General features: G+C 44.5%; 1 pseudogene; it reads right to left on the bottom strand.

Annotated features, from left to right (window-relative positions):
* Positions 1-520: 520 nt before the first annotated feature.
* The window catches only part of LOC121840318, a 53,188-nt pseudogene continuing 35,427 nt past the window's right edge, over positions 521-18,281 (bottom strand).

Below are 18,281 nucleotides of genomic sequence, written 5' to 3'. Positions count from 1 at the left end.
TCCCCACAGCAGAATGACATGAAAAGGGGTGCGAGTAAGGGAAGCAGAAACATTATCCATATGGCCCTCCAGAGTACTCGCTCCCTGGTGAGCCTGGTCCTTTACCGGGCACGAGGACACAACATGACCAAAAGTCCCGTAATACAGACAGCTCCTTTTGCTGATCCTGTGGTGCCATTCCGCTGGCGACAGCCCAGCTCTGCCTAGTTGCATGGGCTTGGGAAACAGTGCCTCGGGCCCTCTTCGTTGACTCTCGAGGACGGTTGGGAAACCTCGGGTGCTCTCGGCCACGTCGGGTTCATCCGGGATGGCTCAGATGCAAGGTGGAATCCCTGGACGTGTGAGTGACATTGAATTCCCTTTCCATCTGTCGTTCCCGCAGTCGCCCATCGATGCGGATGGTCAAAGCGATGAGGGAGTCAAGAGTCGTGGGTAATTCCCGAGCCGCAAGCTCGTCCTTAACCTCCTCTGAGACGCCGTGCAGGAACATGTCAAACAATGCTTCCGGGTTCCATGCACTCTACGCTGACGTGTAGAAATCTATTGCATAGTCGGCCACTGTGCGGGTGTCCTGCCGGAGCTGGATTAGCTTCCGGGCAGCTCCTCTCCTGGAGAGCGGGGCATCAAAAACCTTCCTCACCTCCCCATGAACCCCTCCAGGCTCATGCATATGGTCGGCCCAGGTGAGAGCCCTTCCAGACATCAACATGATGAGGTAGGCTATTCTGGAGCAATCCGAGGGGAAGGAGGAGGGCTGAAGCTCAAAAATGAGGACTCACTTAGCTAAAAACCCCTGCCAGGTGCTCGGCTCTCCATTAAAGCATTCCGGGGGAGGTAACTGGGCTCCCAGGAAGGTGGGGTGGACGGTGAGGCGGCGCTGCTAACCGCCGAGTTAATGAGTTGCGGTTACCACCGTGCAGGCTGCCCCCCAGCCAACCCGCGGAATTGCTCCTGCAGCATGTACAACGCCCAGTCATGTTGCTCAGCCAACGTTTGGACCCCCTCCATCAGCCCACAAAGAAACTCCTCATGCCTACCAATGGAGGCTCCTTGGGAGGAGATGAAGTTAAGCACCTGGCCTGGGTTTGCTGGGTCAGTCATGGCCAGTTCGTATTATCAGGTTTAAGGTAAGACCCCGATGCAGACCGTGTTGAATAAACAATAGTTTAATGATCCAATAGGGGCAGGCAAGAAAGGTCAAGGCAGACAGGGGTCAGTAACCAGAGGTGAGGCAACGGTACCGGACGGCAGGCAGGCTCAGAGTCAGGGTAAGCAGAGGTCAAAAATCCAGGGGGGGGGGGCAAAGGTACAGGTAGGTAGACAGGGTCAGGGGCAGGCAGAATGGTCAGGCAGGCGGGCTCGGAGTAAGGACAGGCAGAGGTCAAAACCAGGAGGAAGAGAAAAGAGAGACTGGGGAAAAGCAGGAGCTGAGAAACAAATCGCTGGTTGACTTGACAAACAAGACGAACTGGCAACGGACAAACATAACACCGATATATCTACACAGGGGATAATGGGGAAAATGGGCAACATCTGGAGGGGGGTGGAGACAATCACAAGGACAGCTAAAACAGATCAGGGTGTGACACATATAGTGGGAAGGATACTATCAATCAAGACTGTGTGAATGCAGGTACCACTCCATATAAATAAATACTGTGCTTTTGAAGATTTGTCTCTGGTCATGCAACCACAATGCAGGCTGGATGTCTAAATGTCAATTCTGAATGTCAATAGACATTTAGACTCATTCTCATCAGTGACAACATTCTAGAACTGAGTTATCACTCATTTAAGTCTAGTATCCGGGGTAATCTGGTTAAGGATTATATAATTAATGAATTGTATTTCTAAGATGCTCAAACTTAACTTAATAGCTACACTCACCGACACAGGATAAACTTTATCCCTCATGCTGGCCCTGACCAAACCGGTAAGTTGCCTCTCACTATAGCTGCACTTCTCCACATGGGCAGACTTATCGTGGTCTTCTCCCCTTTTAATGGTCTCGTGCTCGTCCTTGAAAATTGCCATAAGATCTGAAATAGACTCCAAAGTCGACATACTGCATACCAAAAGATCTAGGTTAAGTAATAGAGAATAAATGTTTTGTCTACTGCTCTGCTAACTAGCTAGCGAAAGTGGCTAGCTAAGACAGAGCTAGGGGACTGAAGATGTGAAATACTTTATTCAATTCATTTCAATAGAGCGCACGGATTCATCAGGTTTTCTGATTGCGCTGGTGAACGGTAGCTGACAGTGTCGGCTAGAGATGACATGCAGGATCTTCTTGCAGGAATTTGTAGTCTTGCTGAGGTCTTCTCTGTTGCTAATCAGCATTTTGAATTTTGAGGCAAATATATTCATAGAATATTGTCCGAGAAAGAATTACATGGTTATCAAACATCACACCAAGATAAGCCTACACCAAACACAGTAATGATTGGAACCACTTCTGTGTTTGACCACTAGGTTTTATGGGATGCATCCACAGTGGAGGACAATAAATGGTCTCTGGCTTGTGGTCAGACTCGCTCAGGTGGAACAAACTTAAATTTGGGCCTTTTCAATTCTTATTTAAATGTCATTTAGAAAATAAAATTTGTCAACAAAAAAAAAATCATTCTTTCTGAATTAAAATTAATCAAAAGTAACTCTAATCTGATTACAGTATTTTAGCTGTAGTTAACTGTAGTCCAGTTACAGTTGATTTGTAATCCGTTACTCCCCAACCCTGGATACACAGCAGCAATGACTCTTTCATACTGCTGCGCAGAGTTTTCACGAGAGTGGTGAGTGTAGCCTGTTCGTCCAATTACAAGTCATCAAAGTAGCACTAGCTTCTGGCTCTGTGTGTGACGTGGCAAGCATGTTAGGAGATCGAACCCACCCCCTCCTGTTTGCACTGGCAATTGAACCGCTTGCAGAAAGAATTAGACAGGACCCAAACGTAACAGGTATCAATATTGGTAAACATGGATATAAACTAGCCTTATTTGCAGATGATCTCCTGATATACCTGACCAATATTGAAAACTCAATGCCCCCTTTTGCAAAACATATTTTCAGGAGATATAATGGCAATAGGAAAGGAAAAACAATAACTCACAATGTTCAGCAATCCCTTAAGTTGACCACAAAAAAAATATTAAATAATTACAATACTTAATAAGTGACAAACAACAAATATATACATATACATTTATTCCATTACTTAACGATATGAAAGCAGATCTAATTAGAGTGAATAATCTTCCCATAAATCCTATAGGTACAATAAACCTCTTTAGAAAGACATGTCTGGAGTTTCTGTATTTAAATGTTCAATAATACCAATTACCCCACCGAAGACATTCTTTGAAAAGCATACTCAGGTCATAACACTTTATATGGGCAAAGACAATTCAAAGAATAAAACGTCTGAGGGTGGTTTTAACCTTCCAGACGTGGAATTGTATCAACTTGCTACCCAAGGCTTTTACTTGCGACATGATGTCTGGTTAAATGCACTAAAGAGGAACAATGGGTACATATTGAAGATGTGTATGCTCATGCCCAGAAACTTTTTAAGTGTCTAGTTTCAAAGGATAAAGTTTAGAACAATAACAACTTCATAGTTAAGAACAATATGGAAGAAAATGAAACATTCTACAATAACCAATATCACACTCTAAAAACACAACCTCATGGAACAATCCTTGGATAGCATTTCAGAATTGACTGTTAAATTGGTCCACATGGAAAACTAAAGGCATAGAATCCATCCATTACATTAACAGGAAATTCTTTTTATTTCTGTCATGGAAATAATTGTATGTTTTGAACTGACCAAATAGTTTCAAATGACATGCAACTTAACAGTTACACATCACAAAATGTCAATTTGAAACATTTTGGAAATCAGAACAACCTTGAGGGCATCTTATTTGAGTCAGAAAATGATCTTCATATGATAGGGAAGATATGCTCTCTGCAAGCTTTTGTATATCTAATTGACAATTAGAAAACAATATACACTGTTGGAACCAAGACTTAAAAAGAACTGATGCTGGCACAAGATGGAAGGAAAGTTGGAGCATAACTAACAAAATTGCAGTTAATGAAAATGTACGCTTAATCCACTATAATCTAATATATAGAATATATTATACAAGAGACAAAATTAACAAATTCTACAGCACAACGGCAGAGTCATGTCTTAAGGTAAAACTAATAATGACTCAATAATCCATACTTTTTGGGAATGCTATAAAGTCCAGAAGTTGTGGGCGGAACTAGGAAGTTGGTTGTCAGAAGTATTATAATGTACACCTTAATCCGTTTGTCTGCATATTTCAAGACATGGCATACGGGGTTGTAGTGAGACCCAATGGGCTGGACGATTTTCTTCTCATCACTTAACTTGAAAAAAAACGTGTACTAAAAACGTGGAAATCAATCAATCAGCCATCATAAACACAATGGAAAAATCTCAAGAGTGACTGAGAAAAACAAATTGGTTCAATTTAATAAGGCCAAGTGGCAAACAATAATGCAGGCAATAGGGATGGGGATGTGAGCATGCATTTCTGGGAAGATGAGATGTAGTCATTGTTTGTGTGCGTCTTTAATTTGTTGTTTGTATGTATAAGTTTGTATCTGGAGTGGATTTTGATTTAGATTTTATTTTAAAAATATATACATTTAAAAAAAAGTTATTGTGTAGCTAGGACAGGGAAAACGTTGCCTCAATTAGCCCACTGTCGTGTCTTTGGCTATGACGGATTAAGTGATATGACATGCTATTCTATAAAATAATTTCTCCGTAATTAATATTATCTGATTGAGCTAATCATGTAAATGTAATTAACTAGAGAGTCAGGGCACCACGAAAGAATATTTATAGAGCTGTTATCTTCCGAAGAAACTCTTAAAGACCTAGTAATATTTTACATCAATAGCAGTCAATATTAATCCTCACCTTAATTCAGTCTCATCTGAAAGTTGTACAATCTTGGTTATCTGCATGAACCCTGCCTAACAAGTTGAATCAGCAATACAAAATTGGGTTTAATTATTTATTTACTAAATACCCAACTAATCACACAGAATTATACATACACATAATTAATCATAACTTGATTATAAATTACATCATAAAGGAAAACGTCCCTAGCGGGCGGAACAGATATGACACTTGTTACACAAAAGAAAAGGGGCTGGGTTTGAGTGAAAGAGCGGGAAGACTGAGGGACACAGGGAGAAGCTGTCCTATCATAAATATCTTATGCATTCTAAATTACCGCCCATTTGGAAAAGGAAAATGCAATAATGGCGACCCGTCATTCAGGGCAGGTGGGGCACCTGTTTTGAGCCTCACATTTATTGCATCTTTTTTTGTCAAATGAAGAGAAATAATGAAGATAAATTATAGATAAACCGTATTGGTGCTCATCGTCCATTGGACATAAACATTACATAAGTTTGAAATTGCAAATTCAACAATGAGTGGTTTGGAAGGAATCATGACAGTGGCTAACTGCAAGCAATGCAACTGGGAAATCATTAATAAACAAGCTCAAACTGGGAAAATGTGTTTTGAATGTCCAACTCGTAATTGTAAATCCAGCCTCTCTTTCTTTGATGCCTCCTTCCTGTTCAAGTGAGCACATCACAACAAGGTGAGTCCTATAATGTCTTATATGCTGCTGCATAAATGATGTAATATGCCATGGAGATATGTATACTGTAGCTAAGAAAGTAATACTAAGTGTATGTTGTCTAGTAAGATATTAGTAGCCCATGTGCCTCACCCTAATAATTTGGTATATTTTCACCTCTTAATTTCGACTACTGTTCTGACTTGGTGGTGCACATCTAGCCTATAACCTGTTTTTGAGAAATGTAGTCATCGAATATTGTAAGAGCTTTCATTGTCTGCTTGTATGCCCTCTTTATTTATCCTACGGTTCTGACTTGGTGGCAGTAAATGAGGCTGAATGAACTGTTTTGCTGCCAGACAAGGTTCCACTGATAGCCAGGTGTAGCAGTGGTAAGGTGTTGGGACTGCTGTTGGGACAGCTTTATGTAGGCCCTAACAGTTTGTGGGAACCGTTTGTCATCGTTATAGTGTAATTAATGTTTTGTTTAATGTTGTGTTGTGTAGTGGCTTTGCTGGCATGCATCCCACTTTCTTTTTTTTTTGCCCCACCAAGATTTACATGCTGAAATTGCCACTGAAGTTATTGCATAGCTTCAATAGCACTCACACATAGGTGCCAGGCCTACTGTAAATTGCATTATGGCTGAGCATGGACACGCAAAACATTGCCAATAAGCAAGATTAAATGCATTGATAAGGCATAAAAAGATGAATAATTCTAATCAAATTCTAAACAAAACAGCAACTTGCTTTAAATAGCCATGTCACACTTACAGGCCCCATCTGTAAGCGAGAATGTCCACTCATGCTGCTACCAAATAGGCCTATTTTATATGAACATAATCGTAACCATTTTACAGATCAGATCACATTCACACATCTCCAGACAATGCATTGCATGTGCCCAACGGACGATGCACCCATAAATACCAGGGAGGTGAATCATTCTAATAAGATTGGTTGTAATAAAAGTAAATGAAAAACAAGCAATCTGTTTTTTTTTTATAACAACAACAATAAATAAACGTAAAATGTAATTATATCATAAAATCAGCAGGATAAATAAGACACATATTGCTTTTGAACCAGCCTTCTTTATAGTAGGCTGAAGAAAGGGCTTGGGTTTTTGAACATATGAAAGGGAAAAAAATACAATCAATTTTTGCAGGTTAACAGATAACTTCTAAATTACGAGGGTTACTGGTATTCGCCGAGGTTCTAATCTCTCGTTTCATGATGGTCATGGACACGTATAACCTACATCATGGAGGTGGTTTTAGGCATGTGCTAAATGGGCCCTGCATGGCTAAAATAATGTGGACCTGCTTACAAAGTGTAGATAAAAAGGGAATGTCAGCTCACTGTTTTACTCTCAAACTTTATATTCTAATAAAGCTTCGGTGATTAAGCTTCATTTCCAAGAGGTTTCAGGAGCCAAACCCTTTATCGGCCATCTCGACTACTTTGTGATTGCATTGGGCAGGACAAAAAAAAGGGGAGGCTATGCTTGGTTTTTAACCAAATAAAACAAAACGGGAAAAAACATATTTTTTACATTTCTAAATATGAGGTACAGTATAAAGGAACCTAAAGCACATTAGGCTACTCATGTTCCATGCACATACGGGCAAAGTGCGTCACGGCTGGATAGGCTGCATTTCCCCTGTCAAGATTCATGCCATAACAAACTGCGTTACCACTAAAACCAGCTTGTGGTTGGTCTTAAATATCCCTATCAGCAATACCTGAAATTTGCACTTTGCTGAAATGATCACTTTGGATCATGTATTTCCTTCATGTTTCCGCCCTTCCCGTCTGAGTGCAAGCGAGCTGATATAAGACAGGTAAATTGCCGAACCTGGCGTTCGGGTTGGAAAATGCCAGTGCGGCAGTTTTTACATGCAAACTAACAGGTGTTTGACACTAGTGCCGCAAAAAAAAACACGTTGCCTTAATGCCAGTGAAAATAGAGCCCAGTGTCCTCATGCCATCTTCTTCCACACGGCAGCCCTCACACATGCATTGTCTCTCATCTACCTCAGACCACAAAATAACACACACACAGTGAGAATAAACAAGCCAACAGCCCTGAGGTCCCATCTGACCTAACTAGCGCACACACACACACACTGAGAAAACAGGCTAATCCTGGCTAGCAGGAGGAAGGACAGCTAACAACCTCATTACAGACACTGCAGAGAGGATGTTTACCAAGCAACAAACAACAGTTCCTTCCTCTCACCAGGAGCCTCCTTAAGTGTGGAGAGAACAAATAGCCTTCATGCTGAGTTCGAAGACAACCATGAAGTGAGAGAATCAGTTTAAAGGCTCAGTGCAGTCAAAAACGTGATTGTACTGTATTTTATATATATTTCCACACTCTGAGGTTGGAATAATACTGTGAAATTGTGATAATGCCGATAATGCCATTTCCCTATTAGTGTAAGAGCTGTTTGAAAAGACTGCCTGAAATTTCTGCCTGGTTTAGAGGGATTGAGTTTTGGCCTTTCTGGTGACATCAACAGGCGATAAATGTGTAAACAGACCGCAAATAACAGCTAGTTTTGCCCTTTTCCTTCCCCACTCAGAACACTCCCAGACAGTCCTCGAAAAATTATTGGTTGAGAAATTGCTATTTTTGTTTCACTTTGACAATTTTACAGTAAGGTACTTAATTGTTACTCAGAAATGATTTGATATTGAGATAAAAACAGCTGCATTGGACCTTCCCCAACCAAAGTGGGGAAAAGTAAGTGCCAGGGAAAGATGAGTGAGAGGGTGAAAAGAGAAGAGGAGGTCCAGAATGAAGGTCCAGAATGAAGGTCAAGGGAGAGACAATGACAATGGGCTCGATTTTAACAAACCTAACGCAATGGTAAATCTGAGAGCTGGCGGTAGCGCTATAGGTCAGGGGGTGTGTCAGAGATATTTTTGCTATTTTCACAGCCAGAATTATGAGCGGAGTAGCATTGTTGTAATTGGCTTCAACAAGCCTAGCCGTATAGGTCTTTACGGATCACAATTCTGCTAAATAAGAATTACTAGGCTTCCGTCGATTGTATTGTATGTCTGAGGCATGTTCTCAATAAGCAAAATTTAGCCTAGGCCTATACCATAAGAGGCTTGTGGGAGGAGCTATAGGAGGACAGGGTCGTTGTAATGCCTGGAATGGAAAACAAGCTGTTTTTTAAAACAACAAAAATATTTCTAAATAGGATGGGGTCAAAAGGGTGATATCATCAATTCCATCTTTCGTTTCACCTAGGCCTAAATGTCATTACTCATAACATTCATAACATTCGCACATCTATACAAAAACTAGACTCCTGTCAATTTTATTGTTACCTACAGTGCCTTTGGAAAGTATTCTGACCCCTTGACTTTTTCCACATTTAGTTACGTTACAGCCTTATTCTAAAATGTATTACATCGTTTTTTTTCTTCCACTCAGCAATCTACACACAATACCTCATAATAACAAAGCAAAAACAGGTTTTCAGAATTTTTTGCAAATGTATTAAATGTCATGTTTTTACAAGTATTCAGACCCTTTAGTCAGTGCTTTGTTGAAACACCTTTGGCAGCGATTACAGTGTTGAGTCTTCTTGGGTATGATGCTACAAGCTTTACATACCCGTAGTTGTGGACTTCCTTTCTCTGCAGATCCTCTCAAGCTCTGTCAGATTGGATAGGGAGGGTTGCTGCACATCTATTTTCAGGTCTCTCCAAAGATGTTTGATCAGGTTCAAGTCCGGGCTCTGGCTGGGCCACTCAAGGACATTCAGAGACTTGTGTCGAAGCCACTCCTGCACTGTCTTGGCTGTATGCTTAGGGTCGTTGTCCTGTTGGAAGGTGAACCTTCACCTCAGTCTGAGGTCCTGAGCGCTCTGGAGCAGATTCTCATCAAGGATCTCTCTGTACTTTGCTCCGTTCATCTTTCCCTCGATACTGAGCAGTCTCCCAGTCCCTGCTGCGGAAAAACATCTGCCACCACCATGCTTCACCGTAGGGATGGTGCCATGTTTTGTCCAGACGTGGTGCTTGCCATTCAGGCAAAATAGTTCAATCTTGTTTTCATCAGACCAGAGAATCTTGTTTCCCATAGTCTGAGAGTCCAAGCAGGCTGTCGTGCCTTTTACTGAGGAGTGGCTTCCGTCTGGACACTCTACCATAAAGGCCTGATTGGTGGAGTGCCACAGAGATGGTAGTCCTTCTGGAAGGTTTTTCCATCTCCACAGAGGAACTCTAGATCTCTTTAAGAGATCGGGTCTATCCAGTACCACCTCCACACACCAGCCCTCCGGTGGCAGCTCCCCGCACCAGCTCTAGGAAAAGTCTTGGCGTTTTCAAACTTCTTCCATGATGGAGGCGACTGTGTTCTTGGGGACCTTCAATGCTGCAGAAATGTTTTGGTACCCTTCCCCAGATCTGTGCCTGGACACAATCCCATCTCGGAGCTCTATGGACAATTACTTCGACCTCTTGGCAATCAAGTTGTAGAAACATCTCAAGGATGATCAATGTAAACAGGATGCAACTGAGCTCAATTTTGAGTCTCATAGCAAAGGGTCTGAATACTTATGTAAATAAGGTATTGCTGTTTTTTCTATTTAATTTATAAAAACCTGTTTTCTCTTTGTTATTATGGGGGTAAGGTGTGTAGATTTCTGAAGAATTATTTGATTGAATCCATTTCAGAATGCGCCTGTAATGTAATGAAATGTGGGAAAAGTCAAGGGGTCTGAGTGCTTTCCGAATGCATTGTATTAATATGTCATTATAGGAGGACTGAATAGTTTGGACTGGAGGAGCGTGACCTTGGTAATCGGTCGAGGGGCGCTCTTTGAAAATGAGGCTGGATAGCCTACTTGAACAAGCAAAATTAAGGGTGCAGGTATGTGAATTGTGAATTATGAAAAAGCCCGATGGCCAAAAACTTAAAAAAATATTCCAAAGCACTCTCAGTAGACCATTTAAAACCATTTCTTCATAGGCTACTTTGCTAATTGCCTTAGATAAAACGTTACACCTATGTGATTCCGCTAAACCAGGTTAGGCTACGCTTGGTTTATAATCAAATTAGACGAAATGCAGTGTCAACCAATCGTTTTTTAAAAGGTTTCTAAATACGACATTCACCGGCACAAAAGGCACATCTCTCTTCCACTGTGCATCATGGCTGAATAGACTGTGCTTCCGCTCTCAAATGCATGCCATTATCAACTGGGCTACGGTTAAGTCCTGCTTTTTGTGGGTCTTAAAACTTCCAATTAGCGCTGCATAAAATGGTGGCTTTTTTTTATTAAGGTCACACCTCAAATATTGCCACCCCTCCCACATCAACACAAACGAGATGATGTTACACATTAGAGCGTTAGACCTGAAAAATGCCAGTGGACCAGTTTTGTTTTTAATGATGGAATTGCGAACTAACTTGCATCTGACACTTGCGCCTCCTTAGTGCACGCCGAAGATAGAGCCCGGAGTAGCGTTAATACCACACTCGCACACTGTCGGAATGCCTATGTCTGGGCGAGAGAGATATGAGAGAGATATCTCATCCATATGGACGAGACTCTGAGGTGAGGACTGCTTGTTACACCCTGACCATAGTTTGCTTTGTATGTTTCTATGTTTTGTTTGGTCAGGGTGTGATCTGAGTGGGCATTCTATGTTACATGTCTAGTTTGTCTATTTCTATGTTTGGCCTGATATGGTTCTCAATCAGAGGCAGGTGTTAGTCATTGTCTCTGATTGGGAACCATATTTAGGTAGCCTGTTTGGTGTTGGGTTTTGTGGGTGATTGTTCCTGTCTCTGTGTTTGCACCAGATAGGGCTGTTTTGGTTTTTCACGTTTCTTGTTTTGTTAGTTTGTTCATGTGTAGTTGCTTTATTAAAGAACCATGAATAGTAACCACGCTGCGTATTGGTCCGCCTCTCCTTCACCGCAAGAAAACCGTTACAGAATCACCCACCACAACAGGACCAAGCGGCGTGGTAACGGGCAGCAGCAGGAGCAGCGAAATAAAGACTTCTGGACTTGGGAAGAAATCCTCGACGGGAGAGGACCCTGGGCAAAACCAGGGGAGTGTCGCCGCCCCAAGGTGCAGCAGGAGAAGCGGCAGCAGGAGCAGCGCGAGGAGGAATGGACATGGGAGGATGAATTGGACGGAAAAGGACCCTGGGCACAGCCAGGAGAATATCGCTATTATATCGCTAATATGGGCTATTCCACCTCGCCGCACTGGCAGGGCGACCGGGAGCATTCAACCGGGTAAGGTTGGGCAGGCTCGGTGCTCAAGAGCTCCAGTGCGCCTGCACGGTCCGGTCTATCCAGTACCACCTCCACACACCAGCCCTCCGGTGGCAGCTCCCCGCACCAGGCTTCCTGTGTGTGTCCTCGGCGCAGTACCACCAGTGCCAGCACCACACATCAGGCCTACAGTGCGCCTCGCCTGTCCAGCGCTGCCGGAGCCTTCCTCCTCTCCAGCGCTGCCGGAGTCTCCCGCCTGTCCAGCGCTGCCGGATTCTCCCGCCTGTCCAGCGCTGCCGGAGCCTTCCTCCTGTCCAGCGCTGCCGGAGCCTTCCTCCTCTCCGACGCTGCCGGAGCCTTCCTCCTCTCCGACGCTGCCGGAGCCTTCCTCCTCTCCGGCGCTGTTGGAGTCTCCCGCCTGTTCGGCGCTGCCAGAGCTCCCGCCCCTCAGTCCAGAGGCGCAAGATCCCCTCAATCCAGAGGCGCCAGAGCTCCTCAGTCCAGCGCTGCCAGAGCCTTCCTCTCCAGCGTTGCCGGAGCTTCCCGTCTGCCCAGCGCCATCTGAGCCGCCCGTCTGCCCAGCACCGCCTGAGCCGCCCGTCTGCCCAGCACCGCCTGAGCCACCCGTCTGCCCAGCGCCGCCGGTGCCGCCAGTCTGCCCAGCCCCGCCGGTGCCGCCAGTCTGCCCAGCGCCGCCGGTGCCGCCAGGAGCCGCCGGTGCCGCCAGGAGCCACCAGTGCCGCCAGTCAGCCAGGATCCGCCAGTGCCGCCAGTCAGCCAGGATCCGCCAGTGCCCCCACTCAGCCCAGAGGCGCCAGAGCCCTCACTCAGCCCAGATGCGCCAGAGCCCCCACTCAGCCCAGAGCCCAGAGCTTCTGCCCCTCTGTCCCGAGCTGCCGCCCCTCTGTCCCGAGCTGCTGCCCCTCTGTCCAGTGGGGTCTATTAGTAGGGTCGCCGTGGTTAGTAGGCCACGGAAGCGGACAATGGGGCGGACTAAGACTATGGTGAAGTGGGGGCCACGTCCAGCACCAGAGCCCCCACCGCGGACAGATGCCCACCCAGACCCTCCACAATAGGTTCAGGTTTTGCGGCCGGAGTCCGCACCTTGGGGGGGTACTGTCACACCCTGACCATAGTTTGCTTTGTATTTCTCTATGTTTTGTTTGGTCAGGGTGTGATCTGAGTGGGCATTCTGTTACATGTCTAGGTTGTCTACTTCTATGTTTGGCCTGATATGGTTCTCAATCAGAGGCAGGTGTTAGTCATTGTCTCTGATTGGGAACCATATTAAGGTAGCCTGTTTGGTGTTGGGTTTTGTGGGTGATTGTTCCTGTCTCTGTGTTTGCACCAGATAGGGCTGTTTTGGTTTTTCACGTTTCTTGTATTGTTAGTTTGTTCATGTGTAGTTGCTTTATTAAAGAACCATGAATAGTAACCATGCTGGGTATTGGTCCGCCTCTCCTTCACCGCAAGAAAACCGTTACACTGCTTGGGAACGTAATCCAGCAATTCTGAACGAATGTCACAGGGCGGGCTCCCATGCGTGCGTTCACACACACAATCTTAGGTAAAGTGCTGTCTGAGTGCGTTGGTTCGTTTTGGAATTCCACAGGTGTGTATGTTGGGGCTGTGTCACACGTGGAAGTTATATTTGGAATTAATAGTTTAAGTTCTAGGTAACCACCATCCCTTACACACATACAAACAGACACACTCACTCACTCACTCGCACGCAGATGCGCGTACACACACACGCACACACACCTCTACCCTCCTGTTCTTCATCCCTTTGCCTGCAGGCGGATACTGTGTACACACACATAGACACACACACACCTCTACCCCTTCCTTCCTTGTACTTCAGTCATACATTATATTCATCAGTATTCCACATACAATCTCAGACACACAGAGAAGCTTGGGGTTTGTCGCAGATTATGGTCATATCCAAGCCAAGATCCAAATGTTTCTTTCATCTTTACACATTTCCTATTGTCAAGATCTCTCAGCCCAGTCCTGCACACCTGTAATAGTCATGGACCAACTTTGAAAATGGTACTTCGGTCAGCCAATAAAGATAAACTAAACTCCATGGACTGCATTTACCCATGCAGCCCAATTCTGATCTCTTGCCAATGTCTTTTGTCTTTTGACAAATCAGATCCAATCTTTTGCCAATAATTCGTAAAAAGATCAGAATTGGACTGACTGTGTAAACACCGCCTTAGAGTCTAAATGAATAAACAAATTTGAGTGCTAGGGTGTGTTTCAGATCTATCCAGATTGACTGATGAATGCATTAGGCTGTTCTTTATGTAAAACGATGTACTCAGCAAATCTCTCTTACCAGTCTTCCTTGTATTACTGTCCTGTAAACAATACAGCCCTATCATCAGTACCGTGCTGCTGTGTCTATTATCAGGCCATCACTCACTTCCTTATTGAATTATGCTAATACCAATGAAAGCCTGATGGATGACTGACAGCAGGCTGAGCCAATCAATGTCATCACTCCAATGGACGAAGCATTGGTTAATCATTCCCTGCCCCCCGTACTTACTTCCTGATAACAGTATCCTTCAGTCTCTGGCTCCGTAATGAACTGTAATATAGCAGAGTAATGATGACGCACAGATATTGTAATCAATATCCACCTTATGCATATTTTATCCAAGCGGCGACACAGCCAGGGAAGCAGAGGAGGAGATGAGAGGTGATTAAAACCTATAGCTCTCTGTGTGGTTTGATGAATGGCTTGTGACAGAAGGATTATTGAGTTACAAGACAAACAGAGCTCGGAGAATTACGGAGGAGAAGTGCCTCACGCTTCATCCTCAGTCACTCACATGCACACAGACATTCACAGTAAGCTAATGCAAAAGGAGCACGCACAATGTTGGATACCTCAGGTCACTTCCAATCACCCAGGCTGCTATATGGGAAATGAGGATCCTCTGTGTGATAGGACTCAGTCACATTCTGTTCATTCACTCAGTCTGTTCGTTCTGAATACGGCGCTTATCCTGTCTTATTGCACACCCCCATAGTAGTCTCTCTAACACACACACACACACACACACAAAAAGCTATCCTCTCACATGGCATGTTATTCAAAACATGATCCTTTACCATCTTCGAGCAAACAGTCATCTACTCTCACAGCCAGCTAGTTCCAGTGCACTGTTGCTGATCTAAATTAATCTCTCTTTATTTTTGATGAGTGGACTTGAGAGCAAGAGAGAGAGAGCTCCCCTTTCATCTCTTTGGTAGCCTATTGAAGGACATACAAGGACAAAGCATCCCTCCCTACCTCTCTGCCCAAAAGCACCATCTTGCGTTCCTCCCTCCTTCCCTCTCTGCCTCTAAATCACTCCTCTGTCCTACTCCCCCCTCTGCCCCATAACACTACTCTGATTGACTTTAGGGTTCACTGCTGCCCTGTACAGTTTAAGGCCCTCTGGGATATCCCTTGTCCAGTGTTGTGTGAATAACTCCCTGTGACATCTGCTACCTCCCTCAGTCTCAACTCAACTCAACAGTCTCGACTAACTCCCACTACAACTCCCCCACCGCCACACCTAACCTAACCCTCAAACTCATCTTCGCCAAACTCAAACCTCAATCCCACCTATCCCCAAAACTCACCGTACCCCAACCTCCTTCCTAGACCTCGCCTCACCCTCAGTCTGACCCCAAATCCTCACAGTCACTCCCTCTCCCCGTTCCACTTCCCAGCCACAACCAAGCCACATCCTCCCATCTCCTCAGCTTTCCTCTCACTCAGCTACAGAGTACATGTTAGTGTGTGACTGGGCGCTCTACCCCTCTCGACACTTTGAGGCAAAGCCTTTTATCTCGTCAGGGCTCACGCTCCAGTGACGATCGTTTCCATTTAAAGCCGTTCTGTTCTAGCAATCATCCCCATTTGCATATAAAGCACTTTCATTCCACAAGTTCTGAGAACATGTCTACGACTACAACATGCATACCGTGCTAACCCGCCGCTGACGACACACACGCACATGGACGCACGTTGAAATGCTTGATTTGAATCCACAAATCATATTACAGTCAACAAGGATTCCAAAATGTCTAAGGACACGGCTATCCCGGACACTTGGATAGAAAAAGCACTTTCTACTCTGTACAGCTAGGCTGCCTATGACTGCCGACACATAGCAGTACCTCGTTAGCTGCTCCGCCTCTTGTCCTTCGCCTCTTGTCAGCCTACGCACATGGCCGAGACTCCCAAGTAGCGGCACCGCAAGTTTGCACCGACGACCAAGTCTGTTCAGTCGCGACACGAGGGGCTGGCAGTGACTTGGTAGCGGAGGTCCTTGTAAGAGGCCTCCTGAGTGGCACCGCGGTCCAAGGCACTGCATCTCAGTGCAAGCGGCGTCACTGCAGTCCCTTGTTCAAATCTAGGCTGCCTCACATACGGCCGGGATCGGGAGTCCCATAGGGTGGTGCACAATTGGCCCAGCGTCGTCCGTGTTTGGCCGGGGTAGGCAGTCATTGTAATTAAGAATTTGTTCTTAACTGACTTGCCTAGTTGAATAAAGGTTCAAATTTAAAAAATTGTCAAAAGAGCATCCAACTTCCAAAATGAGCACCTCCCTGTGGCCTCCCCCACAACAACAACAGCTGGCATATTTGGAATATAAGAAAACGCATCATCATCAACATCAAACTATCCTCCACTGACAAGAGAAAGAAATTGCACTCATTTTTGGACTGTCTGTATCACCACAGTAGCTATAAGGCCAACCAGACGTATGGATGGCAACCATTAACAACGTGTGCAAGAGACGCAATTACATTTGACAACTGTGATAAACAAAACAAGGTACCAAAAGTGCTGGGTTGTATTTAGTTGGTAGAACCTGCAACCTCGCCTTAACAGTAAAAGTTAGAATGTCACACACACACACACACACACACACACACACACACACACACACACACACACACACACACACACACACACACACACACACACACACACACACACACACACACACACACACCCTTTAGAATCACACACTTATCCAATAAGGCCCTTTTCATCACATAACTCTTCTCTATACCACAGTATCTTACTGAAGGAGCAATTCAAATGAGAAGCCAATGTGTTCTCACTCATTTAATTGGAGTAAGAACTGAGTGGTGTTGATTGACATAGTGTTAACCCTGTACATCGCAGGGTTGTGATGTGCTGTGCTGTCCAAAGTAGGGTTCATTCTGAGCCTGACCCATGGCTAATGAGCACAGGTTTCTATAGGGGAAGGATATCCAGCTAGCTAGCTATATATATATATATATATATATATATATATATATATATATATAGAGAGAGAGAGAGAGAGAGAGACAGAGAGAGACAGAACAGGGATATAGGAGAGAGAGACAGAACAGGGATATAGGAGAGAGAAACAGAGAGAGACAGAACAGGGATATAAGAGAGAGAGAGAGACAGAACAGGGATATAGGAGAGAGAGAGAGAGACAGAACAGGGATATATGAAAGAGAGAGAAACAGAATAGGCATATATGAGAGAGAGAGAGAGAGACAGAACAGGGATATAGGAGAGAGAGAGAGAGACAGAACAGGGATATAGGAGAGAGAGAGACAGAACAGGGATATAGGAGAGCGAGAGAGAGAGAGACAGAACAGGGATATAAGAGAGAGAGAGAGACAGAACAGGGATATATGAAAGAGAGAGAGAGACAGAACAGGGATATATGAAAGAGAGAGAAACAGAACAGGGATATAGGAGAGAGAGAGACAGAACAGGGATATAGGAGAGCGAGACAGAGAGAGACAGAACAGGGATATAAGAGAGAGAGAGAGACAGAACAGGGATATAGGAGAGAGAGACAGAGAGAGACAGAACAGGAATATATAGGAGAGAGAGAGAAAGAGAGAGACAGAACAGGGTTATCTGAGAGAGAAAGAGAGAGACAGAATAGGGATATAGGAGAGAGAGAAAGAGAGAATGTTCTCTGCTGATCCTTAGACCTGAGGCTGTCTACTGCTGTGTTATAATGATAAATAACCTCCACCTGTATTACAGTGTATTAACATGACTTACAGAACACAGATAGATACTCTGCCTTAGAGCATTATATTGTTTATGTTTCTGGTGCTCTTGCTGTGAGCTCCCAGACACCCTTGTGGTAGGCATGTGGTCAGCTCGTTAACGAGGATTGTGTGTGTGTGTGTGTGTGTGTGTGTGTGTGTGTGTATGTGTGTGTGTGTGTGTGTGTGTGTGTGTGTGTGTGTGTGTGTGTGTGTGTGTGTGTGTGTGTGTGTGTGTGTGTGTGTGTGTGTGTGTGTGAAAAAGAAAGAAACAAAAAGAAAGAAAGAATGAGAGAGAAAAAAAGAAAA

The sequence above is a fragment of the Oncorhynchus tshawytscha genome, linkage group LG21, assembly GCF_018296145.1.
Source record: "Oncorhynchus tshawytscha isolate Ot180627B linkage group LG21, Otsh_v2.0, whole genome shotgun sequence".
NCBI classification, from domain to species: domain Eukaryota; kingdom Metazoa; phylum Chordata; class Actinopteri; order Salmoniformes; family Salmonidae; genus Oncorhynchus; species Oncorhynchus tshawytscha.
Note: the sequence above shows the minus strand (reverse complement) of the source record. Positions and strands in the feature narration are given on the sequence as shown.